General features: G+C 43.0%; 1 long non-coding RNA gene across 3 annotated transcripts in view; it reads left to right on the top strand.

Moving 5' to 3' along the window:
- The first annotated feature begins 3,351 nt into the window (after positions 1-3,351).
- LOC129534350 (uncharacterized) overlaps positions 3,352-17,503 on the top strand; it is a 54,485-nt gene continuing 40,333 nt past the window's right edge. For all 3 annotated transcript variants that reach the window (XR_010134267.1, XR_010134266.1, XR_010134268.1), the window contains exon 1: positions 3,352-4,944. This is a non-coding gene — a long non-coding RNA (uncharacterized lncRNA). The remainder of the gene's footprint in view (positions 4,945-17,503) is intronic.

Raw genomic sequence — 17,503 nt, 5'->3', positions numbered from 1 at the left:
AGGTCCCCTCCCCTTGGACCTAAAGCTCAATCATTTTATTTGCCAAAGATCATTTTATGTCCCAGATTGTGGCCCTTCCCAGCGTACCCTACTTATTTTGAATTTACAGGTACATTCATGTCTACAACAGGAGAGATGACATGGCTGGTCCATCTTCCTTCCATCTACTTCATACCATATGGTCCCCAGTATAGGCTCTTAGGTACTAAACTAGAAAGCACCTAAGAGCCAAGACTGAGCCTATACCGTTTTAAATGAGTGCCCATGAAAGTCATGTTAGTTGCTGAAATTACCTGCGGATGTGACTGCAGAGTTGTCAGAACTCCAGAGAAATGTCACCTAAAACTGCATTTAGTACTTGGGATATTATCCAGAAGGTGTAAGAGGATTGTTGGGGAGTTGATGGGAATAAATTATATCCCTGTCTTTCCCCTCTAAGTTCAGAACAAATTGAAAAAATACTGGAAATTAGACCAGTAGGAATCAAAATAGCATGTGTCTTACTAAGAAGGCTGGATTGGTGAAACTAAGACCACAGTGTGGCTCTCTAATTAACCCTTGCTAATAACTCTATTAACCTAACTTACCAGGGCTCAGTAGCACACCAGTGGTTGCTCTGAGGGTTGGTCTGGTGATAAAGTGGTTATTAAAATATATTAAATATCAGTCCTGGAATTTACCTACCTTAAATTGTAAACTCCCCTTGTGGCAGATTCTACACTGATGACCTTACCATGCCAAGAAAGTGTGCTTAGCTGCACCTCCCAAGCAGCAATCAAAGTCTTCCCTCCTCCTGTCAGAGAAGTGAGTGGATAAGAGGCAAGAGAGAGGGCAGATGTGTTCTGCTGTCCTTTTTCTTGTATGGAAAAGGGAGGATTCCCATTTCTCCCTCTATTTTTGGCAGCCTTGCTGATCATGTGAAGGGCATTGTAGACTAATATGAGAAGTACAACTTGGAGACCACATTGGCTGGGTTGAAATCCTACCTGTGTGACCTTTTGGCAAGAAAACTTTGCCTTAGTTTTCTCTTCTGCCAAATAGGAGTAATGTTAGTTTCTATGTTACAGGGTCTTTGTAAGGATTAAATAAATGACTAATGATACTGTATATATAAAGCCTTTGGAACCCCATCTAGCTCAGAGTAAAGTATAAGTGATAACTTACCTTCAGGATTGTAATCTCAACTCACCCCACTGGTCTCTTTCAGCTGTAAGCTATTGTTTCACTGTTATTTCCCTGGTTGGCTACTCTAGTAATCCTATCCAAAAAAAGGGAAGTTACTTCGTATGACATTTTCTTTGTTAAATCAGTGTTGAAAAGAAATCAGCAATTCTTAGGAGTCAAATGTTCACCGTCTATATTATTCCTGATTTTGCCAGAGTTTTACATTAAGTTCACCATTCTGGAGTTTTTAGAATCTACTTTGGAAAATAGGGCAGTGATTATCAGTATCTGGGCTTCGTTCATTATTTCTCTGGAGTTCTGACAACAATTCTGCAGTCATATCCACAGGTTGTTTCAGCGACTGACATGTCTTTCATGAGAACTCGTTTAAAACAGGTGTCTCCTGCTATCCCCTTATCACTCTTGGACTTCAAATCCTAACCAGGTTTTTCTTTACACTCTTTAATTTGGAAATGATTGTCCTCAGTGGAGCAGATGGAGCCAAATAGTGGTTGCTGTCAGTTTTTTGCTCTGCTCTTCAGCATTGCTTCATTGGCCATTAGTTCTTACTCCAGGCATAGATTTAAAACCTGCTTTTGTTCTCCTTGACATTTTTGTAGTCCTTATCTTCTTTCTTCGGTATGTTTATGGCTCATGAAAAGAAAGTTCCTGGGCCAGTTTTTGCTATAGTTTGCAGAGGATGTCTGGATTCGACTCTTGATCAGATCAAGGAAGACTTCTGGGGTGGAAATTGTAGGAACAAGCAGTGCAGGATCCAGTGAATGGCTAATGTAGTGGTGACAGAGACCCAGTTGTAATGCTTCCCTTTCTCACATAATCAGGACTCTCCTGAACAGTACCTACCACCCTGTCTGTTGCCCCATTTATGTTACTCTGTTGGCCAGGCCTTTGCAGAATGTGACCTTGTTCACTGGGAGAGTGCTTGATACAGAGGACTGAGCTAGGTGTATTGAGCAAACAGGGATCTGTGAGAAAACAACCGGCCCTCGCAGGAGCCTCTACTGAATTGGGATCAGACATACACACGTGTGCCTTCTGTGTAAAATGGTTGTGGTGACTGCTGTAAATTGGTATAAACCAGCTACCATGAGAGTCCAGGGAGGGAGAACCCTTCTAGCAAGGGTGGGTAAGAAAAGCACTGTAAAGGAGTTGGCTTTTAATCTGAGCATTCAAAGACCATCTGGGTTTCAGTAGTTGGAGCCTGAAGGTGCTGGGAAGACAGCATTCCACATACAGGAACCAGTATGAGCAAATGCATAGAAGGCCCAGAGGGAGATGACACATTGCACTGGAGTGGATCTGTGGGTGAAACTGCTTGTTTTAAAAATGAGGTCAAGTGGGAAGAGAGTGGAATTTGTCTGGGTGTTCTCCTTTATGAAATGTGTAGAATGTTGTTCAGAGCTCCCAGAGGAAGTAGTGATTATGTGTAAAGGAACCATTCTGAGCAGAGCCTCCTGTCACTGGCCTGTGCCCTAGCCCTCCTGCTCCCATCACCAGCAGTGCCAGGGAGGAGCCAGAACATGATGATAACAAGAACCAGGACTCACATTAGTCTCAGTTATAAGCTGATGGAGTCTTCTGTCAGATAGGGCAGGTTCAAAGGGTACCTCAGACCTTTGCCAGAAAATTGCTGCTCACCAAAGAGATGGCATTTGAAATCTGAAAACGGGACCCCTGATGGGATGAGTCGGGATTGAAATCCCACATTGGCTCATAAACAAATATTTCTTAAGTGATTATGTCCACACATTCCTACTGGTGTTCTTTGTTCAAATAATGGGCATAGATGCAGGTTTCCCTTGGATGAATTTGACAATGTTTTAACCAAGCTACCACTTTTCAGCAAATTGTGTACTTTCCCCTTGACAGTGTTCCCAGTGAAACAGGTGCCTGTTTGTAGGAAAGCATCAGCACCAGGTTCCAACAACCTTGTGCCCTTCCCTGCTCCCTTTTTTTTTTTTTTTTTAAGATGGAGTCTCACTCTGTCACCCAGGTTGGAGTGCAGTGGCCCAATCTCGGCTCACTGCAAGCTCCACCTCCCGGGTTCACGCTATTCTCCTGCCTCAGCCTCCCGAGTAGCTGAGACTACAGGCACCTGCCACCACACCCAGCTAATTTTTTTTTTTTTTTTTTTTTTTTTTGTATTTTTAGTAGAGACAGGGTTTCACCATGTTTGCCAGGATGGTCTCAATCTCCTGACCTCGTGATCCGCCCGCCTCGGCCTCCCAAAGTGCTGGGATTACAGGTGTGAGCCACTGCGCCCAGCACCCTGCTCCCTTATTAATTGCTGTGGCTCTCAGTCCTCCAGGAAGGCTACATGGTTAGGGGTTGACCAAGTCCCACCTGCCTGCTGCCTGTGCCATTCCTGCAGAGCTCCAGCCGTCTAGGAGTACTGGGTTAAGTGTATTTTAAAACCAAGGCCAGGGCTGGGTATGGTGGCTCATGCCTGTAATCCCAACAGTTTGGGAGGCCGAGGCAGGTGGATCACTTGAGGTCACGAGTTCGAAGCCAGACTGGCCAACATGGTGAAACCCCGTCTCTACTAAAAATACAAAAATTAGCTGGGTATGGTGGTGCACACCTGTAATCCCAGCTACTCGGGAGGCTGAAGCAGGAGAATCGCTTGAACCCAGGAAGAGGAGGTTGCAGTGAACTGAAATCACGCCACTGCACTCCAGCCTGCCTGAGCGACAGAGCAAGACTCTGTCTCAAAAAAACAACAACAACAAGGCCAAATGTCACCCCATGATCTTACAAGGGAACAGTCAGAATCCAAATCCTAAGCACACAAAGCTACTTTCTTAAGGGCAATGGGAGAGGGAAATTGTGATGGCCCCAAGCTAGAACCTAAATTACACCTTTACTTTAGAACTGAGTATAGAAGGATACATATCCTAGGGCACAGATGGGACACCTCTGTCCATGCTAGAAGAATTCTATGTGTGTTTGGAGGTGGCATAGCATACCTGTTAGAAAGGCTTTGCTATTTACTACTGTGGGACCACAAGCAAGTTATCTCTTTTCTGAACCTCAGTTTCCTCAACTATAAAAAAGAGATACGGATGCTTAGCTAATATTGCTGGAATTGAATGCAGAAATGAAACAAAGCTTTTAGCACAGGGCTTTACCCTAACAGGCACTTTCTGTTAAGAGTGGTTTATTACCAGGTAGGTAACTAAGCAAGGAAGATGTGTGTTAATCAATTTGGCATGAGATTTAAAAATTATTACCCAACACATTATTTTCACTAAAGTATCCTTGGTTAAAACTCAGTTAATACTAGCATTCAATAAGATAACTCAAATTTCTCCAAAAAAATGGACAAATTGGATTTCTTCAATTCAGTTGACTTACAAAATGGTTTTAATATGAGAATTGTCTAGTCATAAGTTGTCACTCAAGAACAAAAATTATCTGTTCTGGCACTAACTGGCATGTGATTCTGGTGAGGCACATCATGACTCTGGGTCTCCTCTACAAACGAGGGGGTTGTGGGAGTGCCCTGGTTCCTTCCATCTTGAACATTCTGTGATTCCAAAGTAGCACTCCAGCATAGCCCTGATTTACTTCTAGTTCCTTTCCTTTTCAGGACATTGACATAGAGTAGAACTTGCTTCCAATACGTCTTAAAGGTTAAATGTTACACACAGTGTACAGTCAATGCAAGGAGGCCTGCACACAGTGAACTTCTGTCTAGGACTGCGGCCGGTAAGACCTTCCTGTGTGGACCGCAGCACTGCTCGGGAAAGCTGCCTGCAGGTGAATAAGTGAATGTGAAATTAAGCGAGACTCTCTGCAACCGTATTCACTATATCACACTTTCATTTGGCCTCTTTTGCATTATTTCCTAATGTTTGGAGAATACATTTGAGAAAGAATGTTACATATTTTTTTACAACTCATTTTACATTTACCTCAATTGGGGAGAAAATTGATGGGAGGTGATTTAAATGTGTTTCTTTATGGAATGAGATCAAGGTATTAAACAGCCTCCCAAGTGTCCACACTGGCCCAGGATCCAAGTGAGAATAGACTGTGTCCCAGGACCTGTGGTGGGACTTGAAGTTTCTGAAGAAGTTGAGGTAGGAATAGAGTAGATGAAAGTATAAAATTCGGTTAGAAGGGAAAAAATGAAAGGTTGATGAAATAACTGTACCAGAGAAGGAGTACTTTTCTAGAGATAGCAGTTTTTCTCATGATCTGAATTAAATAGCATGGTGTCCTCAGTGGCCTTCCAAATTACTGAGACTCACTAGCAGGCTCACCAGGGATTCACTGCTGGCTCAGAAGGTGTTCTAGAAAGCAGTTTCCAGAAGGTGTTTTAGAAAGAAGTCAGATGCAGAGCACCTCTCAAGCGTGAGACGCCAAGGTGCCTTCCTCCCAGTGTCTAGGTATTGGCAGCTCTCTTCCCCGTTTTGCAGATGAGAAAGTTGAAATCCAGAGAGGATAAATGACCTGCCCAAGGTAAGTTTGACACCAGAGTTCAAATGGGCTTTCCTGGTCCAAAGCTGATGCCAGGCATTGGAGCTCACTAGGCAGGGAGACAGTACAGAAAGCGGTCCCTCAGACCCGCCCTTCTAGACACAATTACAGCTACAGGGACTCACATTGTCCTGGCTAACCAGGACAATGTGACATTTCTAACCAGGACAATAGTCTGTCTATGGTGACATCAATGTGATTGTAAATTATTTATAAAGTCCACATTATCTAGTGAGGATGTTCCGCTCATGGATTAGCGAAGAGACATAGGGAAAATCCTTCAAATACTATTTCATTCATTCTGTGATGCCATTGAGCAAAAGAAACTGCCAAGTCATAAAAATAATTACCAAGTAATACCCATAAATCTAATAAACTTGGCCAGGCACAGTGGCTCACACCTGTAATCCCAGCACTTTAGGAGGCCAGGGCAGGTGAATCACCTGAGGTCAGGAGTTCAAGACCAGCCTGACCAACGTGGTGAAACCCCGCCTCTACTAAAAATACAAAAATTAGCTGGGCGTGGTGACGGGAGCCTGTAATCCCAGCTACTTGGGAGGCTGATGCAAGAGAATTGCTTGAACCTGGGAGGCAGAGGTTGCAATGAGCCGAGATGGCGCCACCGCACTCCGGCCTGGGTGACAAAGTGAGACGTCATCTAAAAAAAATAATAATAAACTTTTTTGAGATAACACATTACATGTTTGTAATTCTGTATTTAAAAACTGAGTAGTATCATGTTTATACAACTGTGTAGCACTTTTTAAATAATACAGTGAAGCTTCTGAGATTAAGCTCCTGCCAGACATTAAAGACAGTTCGAAATCATTTTGGCCATGGTTAGGTCTACAGAATCTCAGAAGCATGCTGCTCTCCCCAACCCCTGCTTGCAATCCTGCAGCATTCACCGAGGGCCTACGCAGCTCCAGGCATCTTGCCAGTGCTGGGGAAACAACAAATGAAAAGATAACCTCATTTTGGGTGAAGGACGAAGACAATTACAAATTATAGGAAGTATGCTGACGGCAACAATGAGAATTCTGATGTGAGAATAATCTCTTAGGTGCTTGTAAAGATAATTTGGAGGCACGTCAAAAGATACTGGAGTTTTACCTATGTGGTTAAATGGGTAGTTCCTATTGTCTCAACCAAATAAGATATTCCTGGAAGTTTCACATCTCTAAAAAATTATCTGGAAGCTTCTGATTATCTGAAGCTTCTGTTCTCCACCTAAATGATAGTCCGCCATTCATGAGTCAGGCCTACGCTTGGCCCTAACAATTCTGTGAGCACTCAGAGACTTAGCAATTCCCACTGCCTTTAGCTGCATTGTCCCTGTGTGATGGGCAACTGAAGACTTTTCAGTTTAGTCCTGAATCGCAGTGTGATCTCTTTGAAAGTTACAAGGATCCAAATGTGAGTGAAATGCACAGAATGGTAGTACATGCCAACGGTAACTGAGGACAGATGGATCAACGGATGATTTTCATGCGTGACAATGGCAGATGCACAATGACAGGTATGAACAAGTACCTCATGTCCTGCCTGGCAGCTGGCAAAGTTCCTTTATAAGGATAAGACAAATCTCCATTCAGAAAGTCTAAAAGTGGGGCTGTGTGTTATAATCTCACTTCATCCTGGAAGATAGAGTGTATATTCTAAACAACCCACTTGATTCCAAGATACTTGAGGGCAGAAATTGTCTCATTTGTCTCTGCATCCCTGGAGTGTGCCCAGCACTGAATACATAGCAGATGTTCAATAAATGTTTTGATGAATGAATGGAAGTATTTGGGAAATATTAGTGTGGTGCATAACGGGGAAAACAAGCTTTCCAGCTGTATCAGTCCATTTGCACACTGCTGTAAAGATACTACGCAAGACTGGGTAATTTATAAACAAAAGAGGTTTAATTGACTCACAGTTCTGCATGGCTGTGGAGGCCTCAGGAAGCTTACAATCGTGGCAGAAGGGGAAGTAGGCATGTCTTACATGGCAGCAGACGAGAGCGTGTGAAGGAAGTGAAGGGGGAAGGGCCTCTTATGAAACCATCAGATCTCGTGAGAAGTTACTATCATGAGAACAGCATGGAGGAAACCAACCCCATGATCCAATCACCTCCCACGAGGTCCCACCCTCAACACATGGGGGATTATGGGGATTACAATTCAAGATGAGATTCTGGTGGGAACACAGAGCCAAACCATATCACCAGCCAATTAGATCAGAGATGAAATCCTGCCATCACTCAATAACCATGTGCCCTTGTTAAGTTACCTAACCTCCTAAACCTCAGCATGGTTCTAGGATTCAAGAAAATAGATACAGACCATATGGTCTCCAGGGGGGTCTCTTAGAATTATGATCCCCACGCAACAGTTAATGGTCACATGAGGCCATAAAAACCTGCTGGTGGCACAGTGGGAATAACATTCTGTTAAAAATCCCATCAGCTTCTAGTGGACCCAGAGTGCCAGAACAGCTCATCTGAATCATGAAGCCTCCAGGAGGGTGGGTCTTGCGGCCACAGGGACCTTATCACAGGACCCACAGCTTCTCCCCAGAATCCCTAATTAAATGCTTCCGGTTCCCTGGCAATCTAAGGTTGTAGCTGCTGGGATCAGGGACTGCAAAAGTCTAATAATCAGCTCTTCGGATGGAGCAGGACCAAGGCCCCCTTGAGGTCGCTAGCTTGCCTGTGTCTGGGAGCCACCTCTAGGCAGTTGCTTCACGGAGAATAAAATCCTATGCCTCTCCATGGCCTACAGGCTCCTGGAGCTGGCCCTGACCCCTCTCACATGTCCCATCCTCTTCCTTGCTCACCACATTCAGCTGCCCTCACCTCTTGCCTGGTTCTCTAGAGGAGCCACTTCCATCTCAAGGCCTTTGTTCTCACCTCCAGATGTTTATTTGCATGGCTTGTCCCTGCACTTAAATGCCACCTTCCCAGAGAGGCCTCCCCAACTACCAGATCTAAAATATCATTCCTCACATCCCTCCTCACACACACCTCTCTTTGACTTGGCTTTATTTTTCTCTGTAATATTTCCATTGTGTTGTACCTATATTTATTTGTCTCCCTTGAAATCAAGGGCTTTTTCTTTTGCCTGCCACGTAGGAGAGTCTCAAATATTAAGAATAAATGAATTTGTGAATGAATGAACATGAGATGATTAACGTTGATGTTGCCCAAACCCTCCCTTGTGGGAGCTGTAACCTTATCTCACATAGGAAGGGCACTGTGTTTTTAATAGCCCTGAGGTTGTCAATAGGACATCTTAATCATCTCAGAAAAGTGGACCCAGACATATTTCGGAACAGCGCATATGATGGTGAACCATCGAATCCCACCAATGTTAAGAATTAATGAGCTTTCTGTTCTCCTATGAAGTTAATGTATAAATTTGCTGCTCTGTACCTTTCACATTTAGAACTGAAGACAAAAATAATTGTGAAGGTGAAGGATGGCGTTGGAAACTATTTTTAGAACCCTGCAACAACTGAGATTTTTTTTAAAGGCACTCAGTCTAACCTTATTTGATTTTATGACCTCTCTTAACTGTTCCTCAGATTATAGCTTGGGACTAATAATCACCACAGTTTTTCTAGTTGTTATTAGAACTAACAAACAGCTCCTAATAAGAAGGGAATGGAGAGATAGTAGCTCAGTCCAGTGAAGAAATGAAAGAAATCCATAAGTCACAATACTGGGAATAATCCCTAAGCTTATTACCCTCCCCACGAGGTCAGCGCTAGCCGGGTTGTGGGGATGTACCCACAGGTAACACAGTGCAATGATTTGCCAAAGAGCTTTATGGGCATGACTCCAGATACTGTGATAAGGATCCCTCATCGACTGCCCTGAGAAATAAGTTTTCAGGCTCTGAGCAGAGACAGAAAACATCCATCAGCAGCTGGTGAGACCTGGGAGGTAGGTTCCAAGGTGATGAGTAGGGCAAAAACAAAGAATTGCAGCTGAAGGCAGTGGCAGGATGGAAAGCTGGGGCTACAGGGATGATAGTGCAAGAGCCAAGTTAGCGGAAATAGAACTAAGAGTACGGGGGAGCAAATGACCTTTACAGAAGAGACATTTGAAATCAGTGGCCTTGTTCTTTTCCCTTCTCCAACAGACAAAAATCAAACTAATGTCTATTAACTATCTCTGTTTTTTACCCAGTTTTTATTTTTCTCCAAGCAAGATCTAGACAAATCACTGAGTGGAAATAACACTAAGTTTTTATAAGACTGAGGATGGTCATTGCAGGGTGGTTCTTTGGTTGTTTTTTTTTTTCTTTGTTTTGTTTGTTGGTTTTTGTTTTGAGATGGAGTCTTGCTCTGTGGCCCAGGCTGGAGTGCAGTAGTACAATCTCAGCTCACTGCAACCTCCGTCTCCCAGGTTCAAGTGATTCTCCTGCCTCAGCCTCCTGAGTAGCTGGAATTACAGGCGTGTGCCACCATGCCTGGCTAATTTTTGTATTTTTAGTAGAGATGGGGTTTCACCATGTTGGCCAGGCCGGTCTCAAGCTCCCAACCTCAAGTGATCTGCCCATCTCAAGCCTCCCAAAGTGCTGGGATTACAGGTGTGAGCCACCGTACCCAGCCTGTAGTGTTATTTATAATAATAAAAAAATGGGTAATAATCTCAAAGTACCAATAGGTTATGTGCAGTAGATGTATCATTCATAGGTTAGACAGTATGCTCTGATCAAACATTTTGGAAAAAAATTTAACAACGTTAGAAAATGGTCATGGAAATATCATTAAATAAAGTAAGTTATCAACCATTTTATAGCACATTTCTTCCAATTTGTTAAACTACATTTACATGTGTATGAAAAAGGTTGGAGGAATACGTATCAAAATGTCAACAGCAATTATATCTGGGTGGGTGAATTATAGGTGATTTTTATTTTTCCCTTTGTGGCTTTCTAACTTTTTTAAAGTTACTGCAATAAATATTTATTGTTTGTATAATGGGGAGGTCATCAAATTTTTTTGAAAGAATCAGCCCATCACCTAGTGATTCAATCTATTTGAAATAAACACTTTTTTAAATTAAAAAATGAGAGCAAAGCTCTTTCTACTGTAGATACTGCTCTTGGTTTCTATAGAAAAAGAATATTTTGATTTTAGAGGGAGGCATGAAGCCGTGCAATCTTGCTCAAATCATTAAATATTTTTCAAACAAATTAACAACCCCTAGTGTGTTAGAAAAGACAAATAAGAGGTCCAAATTTATGCTCTGCCACTTACTACTCTGGAAACCTGAGGCAAGTCAGTTCTCTCAGTCACTTCCCCTATCTGTAAGATGGAGAGCATGGTCACTCTTCTGTTTAGCTAAAAGATTATTATCAGGTCTGGGCACAGTGGCTCATGCCTGTAATCCCAGCACTTTGGGAGGCCGAAGTAGGTGGATTACTTGAGATCAGGAATTTAAGACCAGCCTGGGCAACATGGCGAAACCCTGTCTCTACAAAAAAACACAAAAATTAGCCAGGTGTGATAGCACTTGCCTGTGGTCCCAGGTACTTGGGAGGCTGAGGTGGGAGGATCACCTGAGCCTGAGAGGCGGAGGTTGCAGTGAGCCAAGATCCACCACTGCACTTCCAGCCTGGACTACAGAGTGAGACCCTGTCTCAAAAAAAAAAAAAATTATTATTAGGTATGAAAAATCCCACATTGCATGAAAAGTAAGGTAGAGAAACTCTCCCATAGAAATACAGTCAAGACTCTTCTGTTGACATAGAATATATTTTAATAGAAGGCCAGAGAGGAGGCTGGTTCACAAAGATAAATCCCTGCAAAGAGTGAATTGCCAGAGATGAGCACTGAGTCACCCATGATCAACTGAGGCAAAAGGCAGAGGAGGCAGGAAACATTAGATGGGAGCCCACTGAGGTCTGCAGCAGGGATGCAAGTTCAGCCTTTTCCAAAACAGTGTGGGCTTTATAGCTAACTGTTTTGACTACTCTGCCATCTGGCAGTATCAGTTCCCAGCCAGCCTGGTTCCCAATGAATTCCCTTCCATGAGAGCTTCTTAGCCATCTCACCACAGAGAATGGGAGAATTGGATTTCATTTCTACTCAGCAAACACTTCTCACTCTCAGGGTCACAGGTAGGCAAACTAGCCAAGCTGCCAGCACTTGGCCAGCACTGTCAAATTACCCTTTTTCATTATTTTCTCATCTTCACCTAATCTATACTATATGCAGTCTAGTAGTCACTTACCTTCTAGTAAGAATTTGAGTACCTAAGTCTTTTCTCCCAGTAACATTTTAAGCTCATTTATTAAGGTTTTGTGAAATGGTGTTAGGAAAACTGAAGAAAATGTGAATGGGGTGGAGGGAGAGAAGGGAGGTCAGGTGGAGTTAGAGGGGATATCACTCTTTTTCTCCCAGGGCAGGGGCACCTACTCTCTCCTATCATAAAGTCTGTTCTTAATGTCAGTGGAGACTGCTTTGGGAAATAAAGTACTATATTGGAATATTCATGGAAATGAATACTTTGTAGTACTGAGAGAGCTTTCTTTAAAACTCCAAAGATCAGAATAAAATGCAAACTCTTCGCACTTGCCTGGAGCCCCACAATATCTGGCCCCTGCCCACCTCCACTGGGTCATCTTTACCACCCCCAAACCCCCACCTTTCCCCGTCCCCATTCCCTCTATTTCAGCCACACAGGGTTTCTTCCTGAGCAAACTAGGATCATTTCTGCCTGGAAAACTTTGCACTTACTGTTATCTCCTGGGATACAACCTCACCTCATTCATGGGGGCCTCATGGGAGTAGAGAGAGTCATGTGATAAAATTCAAGACGTCTAGTTAAATTTGAATTTCAGATAAATGAGTAATATTTTTGCACATGTATGTCCCAAATATTGCATGGGACATATTGATACTAAAAAAAAAAATTGTCGTGGCCAACAAACATGAAAAAATGCTCAACATCACTAATTATCAGGGAAATACAAGTCAAAACCACAATGGAATACTACCTTACTCCTACAAGAATGGCCATAAACAAAAAATCAAAAAATAATAGACATTGGCATGGATGTGGTATAAAGGGAACACTTTTACACTGTTGGTGAGAATGTAAACTAGTACAACCACTATGGAAAACAGTGTGAAGATTCCTTAAAGAACCAAAAGTAGAACTACCATTTGATCCAGCAGTCCCACTACTAGGTATCCCAGAGGAAAAGAAATCATTATACAAAAAAGACACTTGTACACGCATGTTTATAGTAGCAAAATTCGCAATTGCAAAAATATGGAACCAGCCCAAATGCCCATCAATCAATGAGTGGATAAAGAAAATGTGGTATATAGGGGGCCGGGTGCAGTGGCTCAACCCTGTAATCCCAGCACTTTGGGAGGCCAAGGCAGGTGGATCACTTGAGGTCAGGAGTTCAAGACCAGCCTGGCCAACATGGTGAAACCCCATCTCTACTAAAAATACAAAAATTAGCCGGCCTGGTGGCAGGCGCCTGTAGTCCCAGCTACTCAGGAGGCTGAGGCAGAAGAATGGCTTGAACCCAGCAGGCAGAGGTTGCAGTGAGCCGAGATGGTGCCACTGTACTTACTCCAGCCTGGGCAACAGAGCAAGACTCCATCTCAAAAAAAAAGAAAAAAAAGAAAACGTTGATATATATATATATACATACACCATGGAATACTATTCAGCAATAAAAAGGAATGGAATAATGTCATTCACAGCAACCTGGATGGAATTGGAGACCATTAGTCTAAGTGAAGTACCTCAGGAATGGAAAACCAAACATCGTACATTCTCACTTATAAGTGGGAACTAATCTATGAGGAGGTAAAGGCATAAGGATGATACAATGGACTTTGGGGACCCTGGGGGAAGGGTGGGAGGGGGTGAGGGATAAAAGACTACACATTGGGTACAACGTACACTGCTTGGGTGATGGGTGCACCAAAATCTCAGAAATCACCACTAAAGAACTTACCCATGTAACCAACCACCACCTGTTCCCCAAAACCTATTGAAATAAAGAAAAGAAAAAGAAAGAAAAAGCATTTGTCATCTATCTAAAACCCAAAGTTACCTGGTGTCCTGTATTTTTATTTGCTATCTCAGGCAGCCATACATAAGAACCTTTCCTAACCCCTCATCCAGCTCCATTACCCTCTCATCTCCTTTCCCTGTTTTACTTTTTTTCAAAACACTTACAACCTCCTGAAATTATTTGTTCATTGTTAGCCTCACCTACTAGCCTGAGAGAAAGGTCCATGCAGACAGAGATTTTCTCTTTTTCCTGGCTCTTTGATACCTGGAACATAGTAAATACAATTTTATATGAATGAATGAATGAATGAACGAATGAATGAGTGAATGAACGAATGAATGAGTGAATGAGTTTTATACACACATTTGCTTTTCTTGAATCTTTTGCTTGAGGGAAAAAGCAAATAGCTTTCCATATGAGCTTTTGTTCAAGGTTTTCTGCTCTTCATCTCCTTAGCTTCATGGTCTGCTTCATCAGGCGCTGGATACCTTGCTAATGACTTCTGCCTGCCTTTCTGGCAATGCCTGTCCTGCTGGGACCCTAACTTTCCTGACACTTTCCTCAACACTCCCTGCCCTACCACAGGTTTCACCTCTCTTCCCCATCTTCTTTGTTGCCTGGAATTGCACACTGACACACTACTTCTGCTTTAAGACTTTCAATGTGAGGGCTTGCAGAAGATAACAGTTTGTCCATTCTCCGTGATGCAACTGAATTTATCAGATTATTTCCTGGGAGCAGGTTTTGGTTTGGAGAAATAAGAGAGGAGGAAAGCTCCCCAGGGCCCAGTGATTGCATAAAGTTAACTTTGGACAGAAAGAAAGGGTTCAGACAAATGAAATTAGAGGTGAACTTCCATTTTGTCTACGCTGGCACTTTCAGTCTGCACCAACTCTCTTCAGCCCTGGCAGCATTAAGGATTATCTGCAACCCTGTCTCTATCCTTTCCCTTCACCATCGGCCTTCAAGAGAATGCTTCATGGCTTCAAACCTCTATTCGCAGTGGTTGGTTAGCACACTACAGAGGCATCTTTGCAAGAGAGGTTAGAATAGCATCTCTTTACTGCTCTTTACTACCCAGGTGCAGAGAGAACAAGTGACCCAAGGTCAGTCTCAGGTTCCAGCTTGGGACTCAAGGTTCCTTCCCAACAGTCTCCCAGGCACTAACTAGAACACTAAATAAATTTCAAGTGATAAAGCATTGCAGTGGCTGAAAAATGAAGCTTGCATTCCTGTAACCCACTAAATTGTTCATATAGAGCCTCCTGATTGATTTTGGTTTTCTTTGTGTGCAACTTTGAATCCCTGTCTCATATTTGGGTCAGAGCAATGGGAGGGACACATGACTTGCTTTAAAATTAGCCTCAAAACTCATTGTATAACAGCTCTCGTTTTCACTAAATGGAATGATTTCTTGAGAAGACAAGCACAGCATTTGTAACAAGCCTGCAAAGTTGAGTCGCCATGGAGAAAATTGTTTACAGTCACCAAAACACTCAGTGTTTCCACCTGTAAAATGGGGTATAGATTTAGTTTGAAAGAAAAGAAATAAAGGATAACAAAATAAAAGTAACCACCTCATCCAGAACCCCCATACACACACACTTACACAAAAACACACACACAGTCTTTGGGCTGGCCAGCAGATAGAGAACAATCTCTTCTAGTCCCCAGTAGACTGGACAAAGATAGACAAGGAAAGAAATCCTGTCTAAGTCATACTATTACCAGAGTCCAGACTTCGTGTTCTGATAGTTTAATGAGCTCAGAGAACATATTTTAAGTCTTAAGAAAACAAACTTATTTCTGACTAAAGGTTTCTCCTGGGAGAAGAAACTAACAAAAAATCATTCTGATGGCTGTCCTTCTCCAAAGACCGTTTCCCAAGATTTCTGATTCATTTGGCAACATCTGCAAATAAACCCAAATGACCCAGAGGCGAAATAGCTGCAAAGAGCCATCTGTGACTAAGCATGGCTAAAATGTTTCTTTATAGCAAGGAAAGTTTTCCCTTGGTCTTCTGAGTTAGATAAATGGTTGATTATAATTTATGTATCACTTCTGAGGGGTGGTACAGAGCTGAAGGTTGAGGGGGCAAGTGCTAAAATATTTGAACCACCGTTTAAGTAGGGGGCCAAAGAACACAGAACTATCAACCCGGAACCCCCAAGAATAGGGCTTGTCTGTAACAGCTCCATATGAGACCAGGCAGCGAGGCTTCAGCCTGTGCTTCAAGTACGTCTTACCGTCACACAGATCTAGGTTCAGATCCCAGCTCAGCCACTTGCTAGCCATGTGGCCTCAGGCAAGCTGCTTGCTCCGTTTGAACCTCAATTTCCTCATCTGTAAATTGGGGTAAATAATCACGCCAATCTTATGAGGCTGTTGTGAGATTCAAATGAGATAATGCCTGTAAAAGGGGCTTCACAGAGGGCCTGGCACATGGTTATTAGTCACTGTTAAATGACATGGTAAATGCTCATGGTTATTAGTCATTGTTATCATCAGCCCTAGTTGCCTGTGGCTGCAGTAACAAATTGCCACAAACTTGGTGCTTAAAACAACAGATATCTATTATTTCACAGTCCCAGAGGCCAGAAATCCAATATCAAGCTATGGGCAGGGCCTATTCCCTCTGAAGGCTATAACTTGACTCTCATTCTCGGCCTGTGGCTGCATCACTCCAGTCTCTGCCCCTGTAATCATATGGCCTTCTCCTCTTCTCCGACTCCCCTCTGTCTCTTATAAAATCACTTGTCATTGAATTTAGGGCCCACACAGATAATCCGACGTGAGCTTATCTCAAGATTCCTAATTTAACACATCTGTAAAGACTCTTTTTCCAAAAAAAGGTTGTATTTATAAGTTCCAGGGATTCGAATGTGTGCATTCTAATGGGAGACACCATTCGATCCACTACAGTAATATTTGTATGGTTATTTAGCAAGGGGTGCGGCATTGGCCTTCAAGGACTAGGGTAGGGGGTCCTGGACCCTCACTTTAGAAGGTCCTCGGTCACTTCACATTCACCATTGGCTCAGTGCAACTTGTAACCCTGAACACCAGCCATGACTAACATCATTTAGGTGCCAGGAGAGCTCTAAATCTTCTGCCCCGTGTTCTCCGAACAAAAGGTAATGACATCCAGAGCTGTGACGGTTTGTAGGTTGTACTTCTGCTGGCATCAGACACAGACACTGCCTTGGGGAGTGAGGAGAGCTGGGGTAACAGGAGCTCCTTGGTAAGAGGAAAGACAGTTAGCTCTCCAAAATCTTCCTCTCAGCCTGAATGCAAGAGTCTTGTTTCCCTTCATGTTCCAATTTAAGATTCTGGAGTGACTCATCAATTAGCACAATATTCGCAACAGTTCATGTTAGTCTTTAGTCTTTTTTTTTTTTTTTTTTTTTTTGAGACAGAGTCTCACTCTGTCACCCAGGCTGGAGTACAATGGCACGATCTCGGCTCGCTGCAACCTCCACCTCCTGGGTTCAAGTGATTCTCCAGCCTCAGCCTCCTGAGTAGCTGGGACCACAGGTGCGTGCCACCATGCCTGGCTAATTTTTGTATTTTTAGTAGAGACGGGGTTTCACTACATTGGCCAGGCTGGTCTCAAACTCCTGACCTCATGATCCGCCTCCCAAAGTGCTGGGATTACAGGCGTGAGCCACCGCGCCCAGCCTTCATGTTAGTCTTAAAGGTGTGTATATGTAGGTCTGCACATGTAAGCATGAAACGTGATAGCAACCCTTCACAAAACTATATAGGTATAGATTTTTAAGACATTATTATAAGAAATTTTG

The sequence above is a fragment of the Gorilla gorilla genome, chromosome 5 (genome assembly GCF_029281585.2).
Source record: "Gorilla gorilla gorilla isolate KB3781 chromosome 5, NHGRI_mGorGor1-v2.1_pri, whole genome shotgun sequence".
Classification (NCBI taxonomy): domain Eukaryota; kingdom Metazoa; phylum Chordata; class Mammalia; order Primates; family Hominidae; genus Gorilla; species Gorilla gorilla.
This window is presented reverse-complemented; position numbering and strand designations above follow the sequence as displayed.